At 43.6% G+C, this 22,055-nt stretch overlaps 1 protein-coding gene across 2 annotated transcripts in view; it reads left to right on the top strand.

Annotated features, from left to right (window-relative positions):
• Window positions 1-22,055, top strand: part of LOC146200314 (carbohydrate sulfotransferase 2-like) — a 120,288-nt gene that overhangs the window by 41,950 nt on the left and 56,283 nt on the right. The window contains exon 2 of one of the 2 annotated variants that reach the window (XM_084595495.1): window positions 18,549-18,615. The exons of the other annotated variant lie outside the window; for it this stretch is intronic. The gene's annotated coding sequence lies outside the window, so the exon portion shown is untranslated. The remainder of the gene's footprint in view (window positions 1-18,548; window positions 18,616-22,055) is intronic. 2 annotated transcript variants of the gene reach the window in all.

The following is a 22,055-nucleotide window of genomic DNA, read 5'->3' on the forward strand; positions in this document are numbered from 1 at the left end:
GGCCCGGCCTTCGTTGGCATTCCTTGACGAAGGCCGGGCCCCGGCCGAAACGTCGGAAATAAACCTTTGTTTTCGTTTGTGCGCCCCTACCTCATCGTATATATATATATATATATATCCGCTCTCTCCTGTTGGTCACGGCATACGTGACGATTTCGGTAAAAAGGACGTTCGACGTCCGCGGCTAAAATTGGCGGCTTCGGTAGTCACTACCATGTAGGATGCCTCGACGTGTGCGCCCTATCCTAAGATGGAGACAACCGCGTCGTCTGCTACGAGCGTACCCCATGTTTGGGCTCACTCTTCTCATCGCGCTTCAGGAGCGCGCACTGGGGTCGAAAGCGCTCCTTCGAAAGGGAGCTGCTTTGCTCACGGAATGTCACATATCAATATGAATAGAACGCAGGTGAGACAAACGATAAAATACCATTTTTTTATGAACTCAAATATTTTCCTTAGGTGCTTATTTTATGCAGGTATTGTTCAGGAAAAGACGACCAAGCTATTCTATAGTGTGGTGTTGCGAATGCATCTGCAACTCCCATTGTTATAATACATAATTTGCGAAACGTGTTCATGTATTCTGGGCGTTTTATGGTGTCTTAAAATAATATTTGGGGTTACAGGAACATAAAAGCGATTTAAAGCAGAACACCTCTGCCGCGGCGTGATGCAAGTAGTAATGAATGAGTGAGAAAGGGAGGGAGGTGTGCCAGTGTACGGGTTTGGAATAATTTCGTCCTCCTGGGATCCTTAACGTTCACTGACATCGCCCACGTCTTGCTCGCATTCTGTGATTCGTCTAATAAAACGTTGCTACCGCAGATCAGTTCAAATCCGGGTACTTTGGTTCAGTAGTCACTGCAGCGGGGTGGCTTAAACCGTCTTTTCTTTAACCTGCGAAAACACATTTGCTTGCACCGCAGCCCTTATTATGAACACTAAAAATCCTAATACAACAAACAATTCCTCGCTTTCCAGCTACTGCGGTAAAACGCTCGTGTATCATAATTGGATATTTATTTTTCATAACAAGAAGAGCTTAAAACTTCATAAATATCCCGATGCAACGCTTAAAGGCTTATTAAAAGCGCAGCAAAAATCTGATTTTCTTCACGGCACCACTATGTTCGGTGGATAGGGTCGAACAGATAACCTTCTTTTGTTCGGCGATTTCTGTCCGGGAAACAAAGGTGCAGAATAAATGCGAAATTACTATTTACAAGTTACTGTAGTTTGTCAAACGCACCGAAAGCTTGCAGCTCTGTGAAGGTACGTAAAGAAATTTAGAATAACGAAATACTCTAACTCTATGAAATTAACGAGCCTCAGTATTTCAGCAAATCGGCATCAGTGTAGAATACTGCAAGAGTCTTCACTATTGAAAAAAAAAAATGCCGCAACTTACGTCATTATGAAAATATCGTAGGCACAATGTTTCCAACTTAAAGATGCTCCGTTCATCCTTGGCGCTTTTTTGTATAAGCAGCTTTGCTCAAAATGGAGTGGTACGTAAAATAAACTGTAATATTAGGAGTCGAGTATTAACTACAGAAAGAAATTGCTCACTCTGACATAATTATTTACACATGGCTACGGCGCGATTGAGCATTTTGAAGCCTTTAACTTTATGCTGTTCTATGTTGTGACTTTTAGAGGTGAATATACTAAAAAATTGGTATCCAAGTAAGTAGCGAAGACAAATCAACCCAGCAAGTGAACCGTACATCGTGCGAAACCGATAAAAGAGCAGCATGGGCAAAATAAATATTTAGGGGCCAAATATTTGGAGGAAATTCGAAGTTTATACGCCTTCGGACTGCGCTTTAGTACGGAGAACTACCGTATTAAAGACCTTTACAAATAAGTGACCGTTTGTTCTGCTCACTCATTTATGTCATATTTACGTACTCATTTTAGGTCATATTTACGTTTCTAAAGAACTTCATATACCTAGGATAAGTTATTTTCGGTAAGCGGTAATTTTCGGCATTATTTTAAGGCAATCTAATTTTCTGAGTGACATTAAATCAATGCTTTTTATTGAATAATCTTAATTGTCAATAATTTGAATAATTCTTAAGCAGTAGTAAAGTCATAGTCATTATACATAGTCTTATACCGTCTAAGAGTTCTCTTTATTGCATTCATCTCTTCATTGCATCACTAGCTACACATAAGTAAGCTTCCGCTTAAACGTAATTGGTCAAGCAGTTTTGGCGCATGTACTTCTTTTTTGTTTTTTTCTAGAGTTCGGCTAAAAGTTACATAGTTACGATCCCCGTTATTCAATAAAATGTAAACGCAAGCGAACTCAACAGAACCATCTGTAGCTTTTATGCGCAGATTACGAGTGGCGGAAGGCTAAAGCATAAAGTTTTTCGCCACTGTAAAACACACGCTTTTATTTCCTGTGTTCTGTTGAGATAAAGATCTTTTATTCTTTACAACGTATTCTATCTACGATAAATATGCGATTCATGTCCGCAGTTGAACGTCCTGAAGTGCACGTTGGCTATGCATTCTATATACATTACACAATTCGGCGATGTATGCTGGCATAAACTATTGTGCCAAATATCATACGCGAAATGTAAATAAATGCCTACAAAATTGTTATCGTTATGTGTTTAAGCCATTTTGGGTATTAATTTAGAACTGTGCCTGTAGCTATGGGGGAAAAGCAAGGAAACGAACCGAGGAATAATGTGTTCACACTGCACGGGCTTGAAATCTTGATCGGCTGCCACTTGTCTCGTTTCATAGTTATAGCGCACAGGAGCCTTCTCGTGGGATCTCTGGGAAATGCAAACATAATTGTGGCCATTTCTCCCGGCCTCGGCGGCCGCTTTTCGATGGAGGCGAAAAGCAAGGCGCCCGTGTGCTGTGCGATGTCAGTGCACGTTAAAGAACCCCAGGTGGTCGAAATTTCCGGAGTCCTCTACTACGGCGTCTCTCATAGCCTGAGTTGCTTTGGGACGTTAAACCCCACAAACCAAACCAAACCATTTCTAGAGTGATGCGTACACGTGCACGCACTCATGCGAAACCCCGACATGTAACGAAGGGACACACGAATGCGCGCGTGCAACTGAGACAGGCGGAACACGGGAGTGGGAGCAAATGTGGTGCGCGCCCTGGCGGATGCGGCCCCCACCCTTTCAAAGGATGTGCTCAACCCTTCAAGGAGCTGCGGAGGGGGGCGTGCACATCGAGGCACCCTCTCAAGGTTCGGCTATAGTCGACATGAGACGTCGTTGCTCAGTTCAACGGATACGATATTCGGAGTTCGTGGGTTCGGTTCCCAACACCAGGGCGTTGTTGTATTCCACTTTGATTATTTATCTTACAGAATATACCCTACGCTCTCTTTGCCCTCGCCAACTATTGGCTTCTTACCGTTATCTCTCATGCCTAGCCCTCCAGCTCCCCGCAAAGGTCGTGCAATATATATATATATATATATATATATATATATATATATATATATATATATATATATATATATATATTGCACGACCTTTGCAATATGTATATATATATATATATATATATATATGTGTGTGTGTGTGTGTGTGTGTGTGTGTGTGTGTGTGTGTGTGTGTGTGTGTGTGTGTGTGTGTGTGTGTGTGTGTGTGTGTGTGTGTGTGTGTGTGTGTGTGTGTGTGTGTGTTCAGTTAAGACAAGTAATCGAGGACCCATGACCCTTTTTTGTTTTCAATGAAATTTTTATATGTTGTGGGCAAATGTCTCTACACACAGAAATGGATTTAGTTTTGCAAGATAATAGTAATAATTGGTTATAATTTCTTTTGCAACAAGGAAGAGGCACAGTATCTAACAAGTGTGACAGATACTTCGCCACTCATTTGGCGCATACTCTAACGCCGCACCATACAGCATATGGAAGCAGACACAGTGCAGCAGGCATCAGCGGCGTTTCAAATTGGTTTACAGGAAAGAAAAGGCGCAGTATCTGCAGTAACCCAGTCGTAAAGAAAAGGAGGAAGGTGGAAGTGAAAACAGAGAGAAAGAAGTGCCGCAGTGGAGGGCTTCGTACCACCACCCAACAGGCAGAAAACAATAACCACTTTCTGCGCAACAATATGTCTCCTCTAATGTGAATGTCAGGAGACTAAGCTAACATTGTACCCCGCCTGGGTGGTGCAGTGGTAAGACGCCCTACATCTGTGTCGGAGCACCGGGGTTCGAACCCGACCTCGGCAGCTGCGTTTCGATGGAGGGCGTCCGTGTGCTGTGCGATGTCAGCGCACGTAAAAGATCCCCAGGCACCGTGCCCCAGGTGGCCGAACTTACTCCGTAGCCCTCCACTACGGCTCCTCTTTCTCTCTTTACACTTTCACCCTACCCTTCCTCCCTTCCGTTACGTCGCGGTTGAGGTTGCCACAGTAAACAAGTGAGACAGTTACCGTGCCTTTCCCTTCCTATAAATGAATGAATCAAGCTAACAGTGTGCATAATCATAAATTAACACCAGTATAACCAAGGCTAACCATTATCTCTTGCTACGTATATCCTGGCATAGCTGAGCTGAACCACAATGAAATTTTTACGAGATCTATTAGTATCATGTCGTCAAATGCTTTATGAGCCCAGCATGCTACATATCGATCCGCACGAAATACGACAAAGCTGTTTACTAACTCCCTGACCAGATATCTGAGCATCGGTCATCGTTTTTGGTTCGTACCGCAAAGGACTACAGTGGCGTTTCCGTTGTACATCTTCCGATCTACTCTTCTTCATGTCATCAAATTAAACTTTTACGTGCACTGGTGGCCACTCCCTCATGCACTAGCCCTTGAATGGGGCCTTTAAGGACATTATGATTAATAAATAAACAAATGAAACATGAAAGCTATCGACGGAAGAAATGTTGACATTTTAAGCAAGGTGTGCGACGACCCATAACCTATGCGTCTGAAGCGACAAGCTAGTATTGAGAAACTGAACGCATTAGAAGTAAAAACAGTCTGCGAAAACATTGCGCAGTGTTTGCGATGCGAATTCGTTTGCAGACCCCACTTTCAGCCACCGCGTGCATCAAGTCTCGCTAAGGTTACTGATCAAAGAAGCCGAGCAAAGAAAACTTAGATGGGCGGTGATAACAGCGGTGGTAAAAAACAAAAATAAAACACCTTGACGCACAGCTTTTCCTTTATTGCTCTGGCCTCTCATGTCTTTTTGCGCAGTCGAGCTCTACAATGACACGGATGCTGTCGAAGGTGCCCGAGAAATAAAGACAAAACGGCATGTCCTTCTCAGCAATTTTGTCTGCCAGAGCAGTTCCTGTGGCAACTGATTCCCCTCTCTCGAAAAGCAAAACAAAAAGGAAAAATAAATACTTCTGTCACTATGCATGCCGGTCATAGCAGCTAATGCATAAGTCTCCTGCTTATGTAATTGGTTCCAATTATTCCTACAAAAAGAGTAATAGCATGGCTAAAAGCTGACTCTAATTTCTACCTCGACAAAACAGGAGACGCAAAGGTCGGAAGCATGATTTCGTGTGAAAAGGCGCTGCAAATTCAAGGACGTTAAGACACAACTCAGCAGGGATTGGGTATTATTTCGTGCTTTCTTAACCATGCAGGTCAGTCTCCCAAACCGGAACTCTTACTTTTGACTCACTGCGCCTATTAACGTGCTCACAACGTATTGATCTTCTTTACCTTGGGCGGCTCCCTAATCTTCAAAGTTTGTCAATGTTGCCCTCATGGCATGCCTTTGCATGCCTTTAAAAAAATCCGGCTCTCCATGTGGCTGTTGCTACCTGTCAGTCTGTCACCCATTTACGTCGCCGAATTGTGAGATGGCCCTCAGGCCTTAGGGAAGCTCACCCCTGTCGACTGGCTCACACGCTGGCTCTAAACAAATTCCTTTACTGCATACCTTATCTTTCATTCACCTAGAGCCAGCTAGACATACTTGCAATAGCTCTTCAAGGCCTTAAAGGGCAACTCCGGAGGTTTTTTGACATTCGAATATTGTAGTGAAACTTTTACCACAGGTTCTCCTCTCCGTCCTGACGCATTCTACAAAATTTGGGCACCGTACGATAATATGTTCACGCGCAATACGGCTTTAAAATATGCCGTTTTCATGGCTTAAGTTGAGAGTATTTCTGCAGGCAACACTGAGTTTCTAACGTCACAAACAGTATACCGGCGTTACTGTTCACTTCCCGCGTGATTATGAAATTGTGGGGCTTATATTGAACTACCTCAGACATTTTATGCAGTGCATCATGATTTCCATACTTTATTTTCACCATCCAACGCACGTACGAGTGTTTTTCTAATACTGAGTGTGACGTCACCATTTCGTCAAATGGGACGTCGTTTCTGGCCGTGAAAGCAGTTTCGGTTTCGATTTGCTGTTTTTCTTTTTTAAAAATACTTCTAATTAGAATTTTGGAAAATGGTTTTTTGTGTTGGAGTCACGACGTGCCGAGGAATGTAGTCCAATTAAAAACACAAAATGATGAAAAAACCACCGGAGTTGCCCTTTAATAAAGCTGCTCTTCGTCTTACCATAACCACTTCGACCGATAATCTTTATGCCACCGGGTTTTCTGATCCTCTTCGCAGTCTCCTTTCCCTTCACCGCGAGCGACAGGTAGCTCGCCTCCTTTACCGTTCATGGATGCTGGCTTCTCAAAAAGCCTAATATTTCCCCCATTCATCTAGTCCCTTTGCCAACTCCTTACGCGTCAGAGGCTACTAATCTCCATATACTTCCTCTTTCAGCCAATATGCAGCCGGTCCTGCATGCTGGCCGCCGACATGCTGCTGCTTCTCATCAAAGTCCGCCCATGAAATCGCTCACACTGATGCCTCTTATGTGGCTCCTCGCGGGTGCGGAAGCTAGGTCCTCTTTCATCCTCGTCTATATACCTCTGTCACTCACACTAGCGGCCCCTTTCTCCACACTCGGGATATTATCCCGCTTGTAGTCCTCTCCATCATTCATGTCATTCAAAGTTTCTATTCTCTCCTACATGTGCATTCCTATATTATATACACTGGCTCCCAGGTGGCTATCCGTACTATTCAATCTAAAACCCTCACACCTCATCTGTCCACGGAGCTCGAGGCCGTGCTTTTTGCGCTGCAGCCCTGCCCCGTCTTCCTCCGATGTATCCCTGGACACTCGCGGATTGCCGGCATAGATCTGGAGAACCAGGTCACCCGCTAAACTGGTAACCGGGCACAGTTCATCCCTTGACAAAGGTCCTTCGAGGGCTGGTCCAGACTGTCTTTTCGCGCCACCATCAGCGAATGTTGTAACACTGCTTACTTAGACTGCACGATTACCCCAAAACTCATCCTAATCTCTCTGTTCGGGAGGCTCATGTCCTTCGGTAGATACTGCTGAATGCGCTCATAACCCCTGCACGCCTATATCTGTACATATTCCTTCGTGATCCATCCTGCCACAACTGCCCTTCCACTTATGCCAACCTTTCCCATTACCTATTTTCATGCCCGGTCGTATTGCAATCGGGTTTCTTTCCAACCACCTAGCTGCCATAATATCTGAACCTGGGTGGACTGGCTTGGTGTTGAGGGCGAGGAAGAACTGCTCCTGCTCGTCCAGCAGGCCATCGATGTAATAGGCGCCTAAGTGTGGGGCCAGAGAAAAGTATTGCAATATATAGTCTAAAAAAATAAAAAGAAATATAAAATGAAGCGCTGGTTTTGAGTAATGTCAACATTCAGCCCTACCTTCATTCATGACTTAATAAAGTGTTGCCGCTAAAACATTTTCTACATTAGCCAGGCCTACTTCGCTATTTCCGCTAAAATTGGAAAGTCTAAAGTGTGTTGTTTTCTCCGTAATATTTTGAAAGCTGCCACAATTCAATATTATCAAAAAAGGAATTATAAATCTGACTCGAATATAAAACAACTGCCGCGTCGTCTGTTTTTATCGAAGTCCTCTAAAACAATCCTAAGTACTTTATAAACATAAGGTACTAAAATGTATTGCATTATGCAAAGTAGAAATATAATAATAAAAAAAACAAAACTGAACGCATGTTTTCGTTCTACAAAAGTGTTTATGGCTTCTCCTTAAAGGAAAGCTGAAACAGTTTTCAAATTACATGAAATTCGGTAGTTGGAAAGAAGGACTCCTGTTATTCATGTGTGTCAATGTTTTTTGTGCGTAGCACCACTAGCCCAAATGGCAAATTTCACCGATCTCTGTCCGAAGCCGCTCACTCTCTCTCTTCGTGAACTTGAAGGGGAGAAACAGAAGCTGGCGATGCGCGCGGCGCGCGGCTCAGCATTGAGGAGGCGGAGCTGCCGCATAGCTGCAGCAGAAGCCTCCCTCTTTCTCTCTCTGTCTATCTGTCTCTCCGTGTACTTGAAGAGGAGGAAGGGAAAGCGATGACGCCCGCATCACCCTACTTAACACTGAGGAGGCGGAGTGGCCGCATTGATGCACCCAGTGAGAGAGTAAAGGCCGCTGTACGGTTGCTTTTTAGACCCGCTCCAGATGTATGCGGCCGCACGTTTTCTGTCCGCTTGCAGACGTGGTGCGGAAGCGGTGTTGTACGTTCGCTTTGCAGACTGCCGTTCAGCCGGACGGTTCCAGCGTCCCGGCTGGCGTGCCCGGGCATCGCCTTCTGTCCCTAGCATGTTCCCTCAAATGACATTCAATGCTGGCGCGCAACCCGTGCTGCGGGGTGCTACCGATTTCGGCACTTCGGCGCAGTTCGCTTGCCTTGGAATCACCATGGCGTAGCTTTTGCTGTGATCATGAGTTCTCGTCAGCTGCCAGATAAGTAGCGCTTCACTACAGGTCTTCAGTGCTTACATGGCGACCACCGTAAATTTGAATTGACCTTTTCTCCCACGGTTCGTAGCTGCCGCCGCATCGTCTGTCCACTTTTCTGACTTTTCTAGTATGTGTTCGCTGATCTATTTAGATGTTTCTACGCCGAATTGAAAATGAGCACTGTCTAAAGAACGTGCATCCATAGTTTGACGACCGATGAGCACGATTGCTACTATTGACGAAGCCGTTTTGTTTTGTGGCCCCAAGTCAGCCCAATAAAGAAATATAGTTGCTAAAGTAGCACACACCGGTCCCATTGATGACAGTGTAAATGTGTGCAGTGAGGATAAAAGACTAGAATCTCCAATGGCGACTTTCACTAGGCGTTAAAATCCCGAATGATGAAAGAAACAATTTAGAAGGAATCATATGGTCAACGGTTCCAGCATACAGCAAAAAAAAAAAAGTAGTGAAGCCTGAACTAGTGCAACACGGGAAAGATACCAATTATAGAATAGGATCTAAAATTGAATAGCCTCAAGTATGAACAAATGCAAGCTCTCTTTCGACTCCTACCCCATCCCCCTAAAAGAAAATTAAAATGAATTATATGGGACAGATATGTGAAAAGAAAATGGAGGCTCAATAGCATTACTTGAAGAGAAAAACTAGCATGAAACATGTGTAGCTATTCCTATGTGGGACTAGTGCCAGGGTAATTATTGCCCAGGATGGCAGTTAAGGTATTTATATTAGCTGGAATTTGCTCTGTTGTTACTACATGTTTGTTCCGCAGAGCTCTCTTTGTGCAGCTGCTTTATGAAAGCATTGATGTGTGCAATAAAACAAATTCTTTTAATCCTAGAGTTCCAGAAACCAAATCCTAGCATATTGTGTTATGTACTTAAAACAGAAGCTGGCTGTGACATGTGACTTTAAAAGAACTAAAAAAAAGAGAGACCATGGAGTGTGTTATATATACAGCAGGTGTCCTAGCTTTAAAATAGTCGATGTGCCCTAGACCAGTTGAATAATGCAGCTGCGGGCTGTCGACATTATTGAATTATTGTTTCATTACTGAATCTTATAATAATTAAGACTAAATAGTTAGCATTCAAATTATTGGCTTCAAGAAAAATAAGTATCAATAAGGAGGTAGTAAACTGTCTTCCAAAACAGCTGACAAAAATGTTTGCTCCAATGTGCCTTCTATTTTGAATAATTCTTTTTATGATCTTAAATGGCAACAAGCCTAATAAAGGAAGTGTCTGCATGACAGCAATTCCAGCAACAGAATCGGCTTTTGTCAGAAATGCTCTCCAATGTGTGGCTTTACGTGATGTGGGTGAGAGATGTGTGAGCAACTAGTCCCGTGGTGTCTCGATTTGGAAGGCAGTGAATAAACTTATGGAAATCATATCGTGACGCAAATATTTGGGTAGCTGTTTTTCAACGCTATCTGCAACTTTAGAACTTGGGGCCAATAAATAAAGAAGTCACTAATTAGTTTTTGCTAACTACACAAAACCACTGCAAATGAAAAGCTACTTGAGACTAGGGCAATCAACTCTGAATAGTTCTTTGTTGGTTTCACTAGCCTAGACCACTCTACATAATTTAAAGTTTGATAAAATTGAGCAGGAATACTTTGTATGCAGGATTTGCTCGCATAAAGGCAGGTAGCTTTCCTCTTGGGGTCAGCTTCAAAAGAAACGGTCGTGATGCAGCTGTGGAAGATGAGCTACCGCCCCCCTGAAGCCTTCTAGCAAGTAAAATTTTCCACTGGTCATTTTTTAAACCAAGATTTAAAGACCTTGGAAGCAGAACACTATTATTCAAGCTATAACAGTAAGCTAAATATACAAATGGTTATATATGAATATTGCTCACAGAGCAGTTGTATGCAAAGCATGAGTTAAGTTAAAACATTTAGTTTGCCATTTATTGCTCAACAACAAAACGCATGGTATTGTTTGACAAATTAAAAGCAAGCAAGAAAATTGTTGCTATTATTTTTTGGTTAAAATGAAGCCATTTTGTTCCCCCTAGAACCAAACCCTGGGGTTGCCACCACCGTGATATGCAAAAGATTGACTACTCGGCGCATATTATATTAACATGTTCTGCATGTCATGGACCCTGTCTTGCTCTGCCAGGTCATATTTACTTGAGGTGTAGATTTAAGGTTGCTATGCAAAGAAAACATATGTCCACTTTGGCAACATTGAAAATTGGAAACACATACAAAATGTAACAATGTTCTCCTAAAACAAACTAGCAGAAATTTTGCAGCCTTTTCATTTACGACAGAACCATTGCTTCCGGCATCTGCTCACACTCTAGAGAGGCCTTAAAAATTGGCTTCAACATTTCTATTTAGAATTTTGTTCAATATGCTTCTTCAGTGATGTGAAGAATGTATTTTGCATTTGTCACTGCTGTTACTTGGATTTAAGAGTTATCTCTAGAAATCTACTGCACAACATACACTGTGCCCAATATGAAACGAAGTGCCATCGCTGATTACCAATGTAATACATTCTTTATACAAGTTGGAAATGCGTTGAGACTATACATTGGGCTCAGTATTAAATGAAGTGCCATCCTTAATTGCCAATGTAATATATTCTTTATACAGGTTGGAAATGCATTCAGACTACATATGCAGATTCAGTATAAATGACTTGTGTGTCATATGCAATGCTCAAATAGTCCTGTAGTCCCTTATCAGATGCCTTGTATTGGAAGGGAGTGCATGCTTTTGAGATTATGATGAGAATAAGCAGCATATTGAGGGCAATGTATATGAGGTGGGTAACTGCAGTGTGTATTACAAGTACACATACGCATTGCTTCCTGTACTTTGTCATCTCGCCACTTTGCGTAAATTCTAAAGGGCTTGATCCGAGTGTACTGTAGGGATAGTTTTTGGAAACAGAAAAGAGGAAACTGCATGAATAAACAAGAACAAGAATCGCTACCTAGTACAATGGCATTTATTCTTTCTTACTGTCCTTGTCCTTTAGCAGTGCTTTCGCAAGCTCCACAAAATCCATTTTAATGTGTTTTGTAAAAGTTTTAAGAGCAGGTTAAGCCGACATATTTTCCACTCATATTTTTGTTCCATGAAACACAGTGCTGTAATTATCATGCAGACTTTCCAAGGAGAAATGTCCTTCTTGAGTCCCACAGTTTAAAAACACACAGCCTGGCTGTTTGTGTCATTACCATGACTAAAAATAAATATGTTAACATGTACAGCAATACCTCGTTAATAAGGACCCTGCTAATATGGACGTGTACGACTCATATTATGGAAACATTTTCTGCAGATGAGGCTTGCAATGCCTTTACACTTCATTCACATGGAAGTTTGCTGTTTAGACAATAAACAAGACCCTACTGAGGCCCTGTGACGCGTGTATTTTTCATTAATACGCACGGCAATGCTTGACAACAAAACTGCCATTGTGGTAGCTGGGTTTATATTATAGTGTGTGAGGGCTTTTAAGGCTCTTTTTATTTGAGTAGGAAAGTAAAACAGACCGAATTACATGGCTGTTACTCTGTGAAACTGCCATCGTACCGTTCATTGCACTGTGCGCAATATTTTGTGAACCAATAAACTGTGAGGCACACTGAGTCCTTCCGCTCACACTCTGGCTCCCAAATCACTTTTTCTTATGTTAAAATAGTTAGTAGTAAGTTACTACTGCAAGACTTGGCAGCTTATTTGCTAGTCATTGCACAAAATTAATTAAGCAGGGGTGAAAGCAGGCTCTAGCATTTTGGAGCAGCTTTGGGAGCAGTACTAAAGCCATTTTGAAGCAGCTTTGGAGAAACGTAACGGGTTTTGGACCATTTGAATTATGTTTTGGAGCACGTTGCTAAGGTCAAACGCCTTTGATAATTGCAGCTTTCGTTTTCCGAAATACAAAATCTCAAATCTGATTCCTTTTTATGCAAGTTCAATACCGTTAAAACTTCGCACTCATCTGTGGCATGATAAACAAATAAAGCATATAAAGTTATGTAATACAACACAGGCCGACTTTAGCAAGAACGTGGAACAAACGTAACGCTTGCTGGTGCGCTTCATAACTGAACATGTAGTCTGACCTAATGAATTTACCTATTTTGACTTGATAGATTTAAATGTCCACTCTACCACTTCAATAAGCTATTGCAGCGATACTAATTTGGAGTTCAGATTAATGGGAATGACATTTCCGCTGCCTGTCTTTTGGATATCTATTTTATTTTATGTATTTAGAATACACCTCAAAGCCCTCCAATATGGGCTATTGCATGATCTATTTAGATCCTATGTCTGGGCTGATAAGTTCCTGAGTACATGGTTATTTCGTCTGCCAGAAAGGCACCTTCAGATCCCAATAATGCGCCATGAAAAGCTCGATGTTAGTGCCGCTCCCGTGCTCATTGCCTACTGTGGGATCGCAGACGACTACAGCATGACCTGAATCGTCTTGTTCGTTTTTAAATATGGCGGAGGTCTACAGCCGACGCAGCTCGAACATTTTGGAACAGCTTTGGGATATGGATAAATGGCATTAAAAGGTAATCCGTCCATCTTACAGCTTTTTTACTTCACTGCTTCCTGCCAATAGTTCATTCTTTGCTTAAACAACGCTGGTGCTCAGTTTTAATACCTGCTTGTTTTCACAGCAGAATAATTAAAATAGTCCATACAGTTTTTGATGTCGGACAAATGTTCTTCCAAACAGTTAACAGAAGTTTGTGCTACCTGCTTTGCTTGCTGATCTCGCTTCTCTCCACCGGCAATTCAAAAGACAGAAAAGGTGCTACATCACATGCACAGTGCCTTTTTTTGCAATTATCTCCAGTCACTGGTGGCTCATGATAAATTTACCTGCGAACAAATATTTATTATGCTCGATGCTTCTTTCCCTTACAAATATTTAATTTTTATTAACCCATCGCAAGATGCGTTATATTTCTGCTGCTGATGCAATGACATTGTTCCCATGTTTTGCTAAATTTGATGGCAGGACATCAAAACAGCCAGTTTGGAGCAGGTTTGGAGCAATATTGCGTTTTGGAGCAGGATGCAGCAGGAAAAGCAGCTTGGAGTAGAGTAGAGGAATTGGAGCAGCACTTCCACCCCTGATTAAGCTGCCCGCTTAGATTGTAACCATTCTGTTATAACCCTATCCTGCATTGGGAAGATAACAGTCTGCATAGGTGCAAAGGAAAGCAGTGAATCTGTGAATGCAAACAGCAAATTCAATCCAAGCAGAAAAGGAATGAATTCAGATTAGGTTACAAGTGACCTTAGTGTCAACAAGTCAGATGTTAAAACCATGTCTAGGAGCTTTCAGAATGGATCAACCTCAGCATTATGGAATCAATAACCATGTGATAATGCTTAACACGATGTAACATAGGATAATTAATCTTTACAAATGTGGTATGAGACCATGTAGAGTGGCGGCCATACAACAAATGTGAACTGATATGTGCCCCAGAAAACAAAGCTGATCACTGTGCAAGGTGCAGATATAAACGAGCAGCAAATGCAAAAAGGACAAAAGAAATCTGTAATGCATCCTACAATATCAAAAAACGTAAGGTTTGCGCATGCTCACCAGCGATGTCCCTCAGCAGTCAAGTAATCATGGGCGTCACAGAAAAATGAAAGCAGCAAATAGGCACATACATGTGCATCGACGACATTTGATTTTGATGGCAGTAGAAATATCTAAATTGGTGCACCTTAGCAACGAAATGCAGCTGAATAGCCACTCAATAACGATAAAACTGAGTTGGCATGTAGTCTGGTGAGAGTAGTGCTGTCAAAGCAACAAGATGTAATGTGTGCAACTATATGTACAAAGCCTACACCACATCATTTGACTAAGCATGGATGGATGGATGGAATATAGGAGCGTCCCCTTTGAAACGGGGTGGTAGCAGTAGCGATCATGCTCATTCTTCTCCCTATACCTTAATTATTGATTTAAATAGGTTAACTAAACCATCATTCTATTTATTAAATTTTTGTTTCTAAATTGCTAACATTATGTCACTTCTGTGCTTTTGAGCAGAAACTGCTTTTAAGGAGTTGTCCAATGAACTCAACTCATCTAAGTTATGCAGGAAGAAAACAGATTGGTAATCACAATAACTTCCCAATCTTTTTTTCTTTCTTTTTATCCGACTATGTGTTTATGCTCAACATGTCATAGGTACACCAAAGGGTCCATATGAAGGGGCACATTTGCATATGCTGTGTATTTTTTCATAAGCATAACCTCCTGCCATACTGTACTTTTTTGGCGTCGCGTCAGATTGTTACTTTTCTTTTCGAAAAAGATCCGATGTGGTGATAAAGTGTTTAGCCCATCACATACAGAAGTTGTGTTCAGTCGACTGATTCATCGCACAGATACGTATTGCAGACATAGGTGCACATAGCTAGCAGGAAATAAAAATAAACAGGAAAATACTCTCGAGTGACAGCTGCCATGAAAGTACTCATATATTTTCACAGTTTACACAGTACCGTCAAGAACCCATATCAGCACAAAGCGCAAACCGCAGAATAGTGGCAAGTAGCCCGAAAGCCATGCAGGAAAGGTCGTTTTGTGCACAATGTTGTTTTCGAAGGGCTTGGCGTACACACGGCTTCTTTCAAGCACAGCATGCACATGAACCGCGATCAACACATGTGATCGACACATCATGGAAACAACGTCATGTGCACGTTTCTTTAGCGGTCACTGCGACTTGCGGAACGGGTGCCAGACTAGCTGTCACCAAGTTAATTTCGCAACACATGCACGGGCACTTTTCGATGCGCTGAGGAGCCGATTCACGCGCATGAAAATCACCGTGAAATACTGTTGCTGGCTGTCGGCCGTGAAGATCCTCGCGGCTATTAGAAACACTTGCGATAATCACAAACACATCGTGACACCGGTGCGACGTATACTTTGCCGGTTGGAAGATCGCTCTATTCACCTCAGCGCAGATAACAGTGGCGCATATAATTCGACTTGAGGGGAAATTACAGTCGATAGGAACACTAGTATTAGTAATGCGCGCTAAGTATATTGGTTTTCGCGGCAAAGCAACAAATACCATCTACGCTTCGCTTCGCACCGCTAGCGGCCATGTGGCCAGGCTAGATCGAAGATGAGGAGCCGGAGACGTCGCTTACAGGGCAACCAAAAGATGCAATTCGGTGGCCTTGCTGATCAACACGTTCGGGCGAAAAGTTGAGATTGTCAACTTTTCTGCGGATGAAGGATGCGGGTGACCGCGATTGTATGCCCCTGCGTACCGGTCGTCTCGGTGCGCCCGCATACGTGCGGAGCGGGTCTAAAAAGCAGCTGTACAGCAGCCTTAAGGCAGTGAGAGAGGGGCGTGTCAGTTGTAAATGTGGCGGCCGTCACTGGACAGCGTTTCACAAGCGTGTTTTATTCCGAATAGTGCAGTCGTGTGTCGCTCGCGCGCCCTCAACTTCGGCATCTCTCCCCTGCCATCAGACACTTCTCAGCCTTCAAGGCCAGCAGACATGCACGCGCGGTTCTCCCTGGACCTCGGCACCGAGCCGCTCGCCGCGTCGTGAAGCTGCTTGTACTATACCTCCGCGCCTTAACTGGCGCCCGCTTTCAAGAGCGTTTTCCTCTCTTCTCTATTTCTCTCCCTCTGTGATCCCACCCCAGACCTTTCGGCCGCAGAGCAGTGAATTGTAGAGGTACATTGTGCCTGTTTTTCTTCATTTCGGAAGAAGGTGTAAAGAATGCTGAGGACGCGTTTGCTTCGCGTCACAATATTTGAAGCCGGGCTGTCACGAACTGCGGTGAAGGTTCGCCGTGCTTCACTTGCTGAAGTACTCAAATCTGCCGTATTTTTTCTGAATTCTGTCGATAAGAAGAACAGAAATCGCTTGTTAAAATCGCGCCATGGTCGCGCCCTCGTCGCTGCCGGGATCGGCGGGGGCGCGGCGCCGAAGCTGGGGAACAAGCGGATGTTACGCCATTGTCGGAATAACTGGCCGCCACAGCCGGCCGCGTGTTTTGCAAGGTTGCTTCGCTCCATACCACGCTTTGGTTACCGACGAATCAGCGAAATGAGCTGCTGGTGCAGTTTGTTTTCCCAAGTCTTACCGTTTTATGCTGAAGGTTCCGCGCATTCAATGATTCCACGAGGTCAACCAGCAGATACGCAGTTGTAGAGGAGTGGCGCGCCGCGCGCTTCGACGCCCTCCGACAAGTGAGCTTCTTTTGTCTAGTTATAAAATAAAGTTGTAAAATCAACGATTTGTTTCAAATTTATTTTTGTCGTGTCATTAGTGTGTGAAGCAACTGGTGGCTATCAGCAATGCTTTCCGTTGTGCGAACATCGGTGGTCCATGTGACATGGTGCGCTATAGTTTCCCAGAGGATAAGAAACTTTCTGCGCATGGGTCTGTGCATGGAAAAGAAAAAAAAAAGCATTTTGGAATCACCGGCGTTTTGTAGTGATGATTTCCGTGTCGATTACGATAAACGATTCTTGGCAGCGACTGCGGTCCCATGGGATCCCAATATAATCAGCCCAACTGAATTCCGGTGCCATTGTGTCATTGTTCCTGCACCTAATTAGGTTAATACCGTTTTTGCACGGCTCGCTTCCCCGTCTTTACGCTTAACCGATGATACCGAACTTGAAGCGCTATTCGCGGTTCACTGTTGTTACACAGCTTGCCGCCCTTCTCGGCTACGTTAACAATTACCAATTAGGTACAGCAAATGAAATGCATGATCGATAGAACGAAACTTCATTTGCAATAGTCATTTATAGCGCAGTGTCTGGAATGCCGTGTTGCTCGCGCGGCAACAGCGCGCTCAAGCATCGTCCGAAGAAGGCAGCACTGCCTCCACATGCCTAGCCGGCCGCGTCTCCCGCAAGCTGTCCGTGGAGGCGCTAGCGTCAAGAAAGCGTGCTAAATTTATTGTTATCTTATATAATTGGTCTAGGAATAACGGAATGTTAAAAATGAACCTTTATTAATGATTGCTGCCCCGTACCAAGATGCTGGTGGGATACGTGCGACACGAGCCAATTTCCCTTCACAGCTGTGTAGCGGCAGTCGCCGCTGCATCGTGACTCATCTGATTATCTTGTATAGATTAGCTCCTGTGCTAAGGTGGTGCTGTAATTAATGATATCTTCATTTCGTTGTGAGACAAAGGAGTTTGTAGTAGGCAGTTGTATGAGTAGCCCGTTTACTACAGCGCTGCTCTACCCCAAACGTCGCCTGCCGTGGCGCCGATGCGAAATAATATAGGCCTAACGACTACCAGGGAGTGCGTTCGCCCGTGCGCCGCGCCAGCTGTCGGCACCGTTCCGGTACGCTCGCTTCATCTGCCACTCGAGGTGCTGTGAACTTGTGTGATTTCATGATATGACTGAAGCCGGACCATTTTGGGCGTTACGTTGTACAGCGCACCGCGCAAACTGAGCTGTAAATACGGGACGAGCAGTAGTTGCAGTATACGCGTGCGTTGGTCGTTGCGCCGTAGGGCTATACTAGAAGGTTGTATAAACGCGCTGTGGACTAGGATTGCACCCTATACAATGCTTATTCCATTTGTTGCTACTGAAACGTGATTTAATGTGTAAAGGGCAGTTGTTATAGAGGGGCTACCTCCAGTGCTTTTAACATCCGGGACCGATTTCCGACTTGTGCAAATGTGCTGACTTCGCTTTTGCAGACGACGTGCTGCACAGCGTCTTTCGTAGGGCCGTTTCTTGAGACTGCTGTTTGCCCGAACGTCTGCGGTAAGTTTCTATGGTGTTTAACATTGTTCAAATAAGCAATAACATTTTAAATCGAGCTGTCAAGTCACCACAAGCAATGCGCTCACAGCTGCACCACCGACGTCGGCCTGGCAGCCCGAAAATGACGTCATGAAGGGTCCGTCCAATAACGGACAACAAAGGCGTTTGTTCGGAGGGCGGAGCTGCTGGTGCTTGTATTCTTGTACAAAATGTTATTTTCATTCATTTCTGCCCATTTCAAGTCTGATAGTCTTGTCGAACAGACAAAAAAGCTGTAAAGTGCCGCACAGAACACATTTTTGGCGAAATACGTTTCAACTGACTCTTAATGAGTAAGCGTCAAAATTTCAGTTTATTATGCGCTGAATTTCGTTACATTTTAACTTATGCAATATCAAAACCGTTCTCAATCTTTAAAAAGTCCTTTTTTTTCTTTTTGGCAGTGTTGATGATTGCTTAGAGTGGCATAAGTTTGCTATTTCTGGCAATTTAAAGGGAGAACGCAAGTGACGGTTGAACGTTTTCTATATATTTTATTTGTTTCGAGGGGCTGTACTACCCAATCCACTTGTTAATTATATTTCATTCCTCTTTTCCGAAAACGATGATATTACTCTATTTCTGAAGACCATTCTTCAAATGTGCGCATACTTACAATCATTACAAGACGCTTTGCAGCAGGGCTGTTTATGCGGAATTTTATATTTATTTGTACCAGCAGTATAAAGAAGTCGAGATGTCGAGCAATCTCGTCGACAGAGCCTATAGTCCAACGGAAGGCGAGCCAACACGGAGTGAACCCACCGTTCACCTAAACTGCAGGTTACGTACGCTTTGCAGGTTGGGTGGACAGATGATTGCGCGGTTTCATTGTGTGTGCAACAATTGGGAGTAAGCAATGGCTAATGTCCTTAGACGGCAAAGAAACGTCTTCTCTATCTTTTCCTCGGCATCACTTTTTGGCCATATTCAAAATAACGCATAGCAAAATATAAATACTTTTACACTCTTGTAACCGACAGAAAGTATTTTGGAGTCTATATTCAGACTCCTCCCGCCCCACTAATGTATCGCGGGGAGAAAAAGATATCCCAGTTGCAGATATAAACAAACAGGCCCAAATGGACAAACTGTTTCGTAACGAAAATATAAATAAATGGAATATGCTACTATGAGACCAACAGCAGGCGAGCGGGCTAGGGGAGACTCCCCTGATCTCCCCTGGGAAGTAGCGCAACGGGATGGACTATGGAGCAGAACGTTTAGACTGAGGACTGGGTAACGGGCAATTGGATAGGATACGGGGACAGCGGGATTTTGCCATGTGATCCTGATAGGCTTGGCTCCCATTTTGGCCTGTCTGGCCAGGACGGAGAGCACCAAGACAACTCTTCCAATTAACGTGCCCGACTCGTGGGAATGACTCGTAATTGGCCACATCGTGTAACGCAGATGGCTAACGAAGATAATCAGGTACTCAATTATTTTCAGCGAACCACACTGCTATCGCCTTTGTCAGTTACGTTGCTAGCTTATGGAATAATTATGCGACCGAAATTGGAATATGCGAGCGTTATTTGGGACCCTTATGAAGGTAACCTTGCTATCACCCTCGAAGCAACGCGAACACGAACGGGAAGGTTCATCTATTCGGCCTACTCGTGCGATGAAGGCGTCACCGAAGCGAAACGTGACGCTCACCTTACAACTTATCAATCCCTCGTAAAATTGCAAGACTATGTCTTTCTTACGACATCTTTAGGATCATCTCGTCAAGTTCGTTATCAGCATGCGTGCTGCAGCTCATGCCGCACCAAGCACGACAAGACTGTTTACCCACTCCCTGTTCAGATATCTGGGCATTGGTCACCACTTTCGGTTCATACCTCAAAGGACAGCACTGGCTTTTCCGTTGTGCTTTAGCCGACTCGCGAACCTTCAGGTAATGATTTGAAAATTTTGTGCGCCTATAAGGCACTCCCCAATCTACTAACCCTTTAGTTGGACCTTTGATGTCATCACGAGTTGTAAATAAATGAAACGGGAAAGCTATCGACTTCGATGGAAGAAATGTTGACATTTTAAGGGCGTGATGGCACGGCACACAACCGGTAAGTTTTAGGCGATAAGCTCATATTCGTGAGCAACTGAGCTCATTACAAAAAATAAGTATGCGGAAACATTGCGCTTACTGGCGCAGTTTTTGGTGCGCGAGCTGGTATGCAGAGTTCACTCTAAGCCGTCGCGTGCATCACGTCTCTTTAAGGTCACCGATGAAAGAAGCCAGCAAAGAAACTGAGATGGGCGGCGATAATAGCGGAGAGATAGAGTAAAAAACAATAATAAAAAACCCGGACACAGAGCTGTTTTCCTTATTGCGCTCAGCTCTCATGTCTTTTTGCGCAGTAGAGCTCTGCAATGATGCTACCGCCGACACGGATGCTGCCGATGGTGCCCGAGAAATAAAAGACAAAACGACATGTCCTTCACAGTAACCTTGTCTCCCAGAGCAGCTGCTGTAGAAACAGATGCCCCCCCCCCCCTCCCCCCTCCCTCGAAGAACAAAACAAAAACGAAAAAGAAACACTGCTGTCACTATGCATGCAGGTCATTGCAGCTAATGCATAAGCCTCTTGCTTATGTATGGGGTTCCAATTATTCTGAAGAGAAGAATAATAGCATGGCTAAAAGCTGGCTCTAATTTCTTACTCAACAAAACGGAAGACGCAAAGCTTGGAAACACGATTTCATGCGAAAAGGCGCCGTAAACTCATGGACGTTATTTTTATACAAATGAGTTATATCCTGAGTAGATAAACGGAACAGATACTGGTTGCGAACTTTGAAGCTATTCATGCTTTCTATACGCAGATAATGCCCTTGTTGCCATGTTATTTTTGTTGTGTACAAAAATCGCAGGTTCCCTGCCGCGTGCACCCGCTAGTGCTTCCAGCGTCCGCGCTCCTCCTCTCTAAGTGGATAGTTTTGAAGCCGAGGTGTTTAAATGTAATTTTAGCACCTATACCGGACAGCGTCGGCAATGTTTACCACGAATAATTTGGTCTGGAATAAATATTGAGCCGCTATGCGTGTTTCAATGGGTAGCGTAAACATAATCATAGTTATAATCAGTGGTGCAATAGTTAGCAATGTTTTAGATTTTGGAGGCTTTCGACGGAATAAGAGTTTATGTTAGTTCCCCGTTAGATAGCCAATAGTACAGGCACTTTAGGCATGGTGTAGACATTCGGATAACGATATCATCTGTAGTGACGACGTGGATTCTGGAGCATAGCAGCAGAAAAAAGCTCGTTATTTTAGATTACGTTTCATTACGATATATACTAAGGTGTGCTTGGGCGATTCAGATGAAATTATGGCTGATTGTCATAGATTAGGATGAATCACGTTGAATGAGTTGGATGTCGGGGGAGTTCAGG

This window comes from Amblyomma maculatum, chromosome 2, assembly GCF_055883805.1.
Source record: "Amblyomma maculatum isolate TAMU_Amacu chromosome 2, ASM5588380v1, whole genome shotgun sequence".
Taxonomy (NCBI): Eukaryota; Metazoa; Arthropoda; class Arachnida; order Ixodida; family Ixodidae; genus Amblyomma; species Amblyomma maculatum.